This window comes from Daucus carota, chromosome 7, assembly GCF_001625215.2.
Source record: "Daucus carota subsp. sativus chromosome 7, DH1 v3.0, whole genome shotgun sequence".
NCBI classification, from domain to species: Eukaryota; Viridiplantae; Streptophyta; class Magnoliopsida; order Apiales; family Apiaceae; genus Daucus; species Daucus carota.
In genome coordinates, this window is record NC_030387.2 from 21,161,172 (window position 1) to 21,162,875 (window position 1,704).

Sequence of the window (1,704 nt, forward strand, 5' to 3'; positions counted from 1 at the left end):
AGCATTGGTAAAAGCAGAAACGATAGTGAGCAATACAATGGGTGACCAACCACCAGTACCACCAGTGGCCAATGATACTAAAGCTCTTAAGGCTTTCTCTGAGCCTAAAATCAATGACATTCAGTCAAGCATTATCAGGCCAGCAATTCAGGCCACAACTTTCGAGATCAGACCGAGCACTATTCAGATGGTACAGAACTCAGTGCAGTTTGGGGGTTCTCCAACTGAGGATCCTAATACGCATATTCGGGACTTCATTGAGATATGCGACACTTTCAAGTTCAATGGTGTTACTAACGATGCCATCAAATTGAGGTTGTTCCCATTCTCTCTGAGGGATAAAGCTAAAGGTTGGTTGCATTCTCTTCCTGCAGGATCTATTACGACATGGGAGGATCTGGCTCAGAAATTTCTTACTAAGTTCTTCCCTATGCCCAAAACAGCTGCAATCAGGAATGCTATCACTCAATTCTCTCAGTTGTCGGGTGAAACTTTATGTGAAGCTTGGGAACGCTACAAGGAGATGCTTCGAAAGTGCCCACATCATGGGATGCCTGATTGGATGGTGATTAATTGCTTTTATAATGGCTTGGGTCCTCAATCGAGGCCAATGCTTGATGCAGCATCAGGTGGAGCTCTATGGGATAAGAACTATGATGAGGCCTATGAGTTGATCGAGATGATGGCTGCGAATGAATATCAGAATCCTACTCAGCGTCTTCATCAGGTCAAGGCAGCAGGTGTTCTAGATCTTGATGCTACTACAGTCTTGACTGCTCAAATTAAGGCTCTTACTATGAAGGTGGATTCCTTAGCTAACTTGGGAGTTCAGCCACCGCCTATTGTTTGCGAGCTTTGTGCGGGTGCATATTCTTCTGATCAGTGTGCTATATCTAGTGAATCCGCTCAGTTTGTGAGCAATTTTCAGAGATCTCAGCAGCCAGCTCAGGCTACCTATCACCCGAATAATCGGAATCATCCGAATTTCAGCTGGAGCAACAATCAGAACTTCATGCCACAACAGCAGCAACAGTTTCAGCAGCAAGGATCTAGACCTTTTAACCCTTCTGGTTTTCAACAACAGTTTGCCCAGGCAGCAATTCCATCCACCTGGATTCCAGCAACAAAATCATGGGGTGGCTGGACAGTCTTCCAATGAAAGATCAGAATTGGAAGAATTAAGAGTAATGGTTAAAAGCCAATCGGTGTCAATCAAGACTTTGGAGAATCAGATTGGGCAAATTGCTAATGCGTTGATTAATAGACCACAAGGAACTCTTCCTAGTGATACTGAAGCCAATCCGGGTAAGAAGGAAGTGAAGGAACAAGTACAGGCTGTCACCTTGAGGTCCGGAAAGGTTACGAAGGATAAAGAATCAGCAACAGAGCGCAATAAGGAAGAGAGTGATCAACAGGTTGAAACACCCGTGCTCTCATATGAGTCTGATAGTGGAAAAACTGTTGTTGAAGCTGACAAGAATAAAATCAACGAGGAAGCAAGCAAGGATTCAGCCGAGAAGTCTAGTCCTAAAGCTGATATTGGGGTCAAGCAAGTATATCCACCTCCACCTTTTCCGAAGAGACTTCAGAAGCATAAGCTCGACAAACAATTCGCTAAATTTCTAGAGGTTTTCAAGAAATTACAAATCAACATACCTTTTGCGGAGGCTCTAGAACAAATGCCGAGTTATGCTAAATTCATGA

At 43.8% G+C, this 1,704-nt stretch overlaps 1 non-coding gene across 1 annotated transcript; it reads right to left on the bottom strand.

The window, feature by feature from the left end:
• Positions 1–445: 445 nt before the first annotated feature.
• On the bottom strand, positions 446–552 carry LOC135148166 (small nucleolar RNA R71). The gene has a single exon (XR_010286058.1). It is a non-coding gene; the product is annotated as a small nucleolar RNA R71 (small nucleolar RNA).
• Positions 553–1,704: the final 1,152 nt, after the last annotated feature.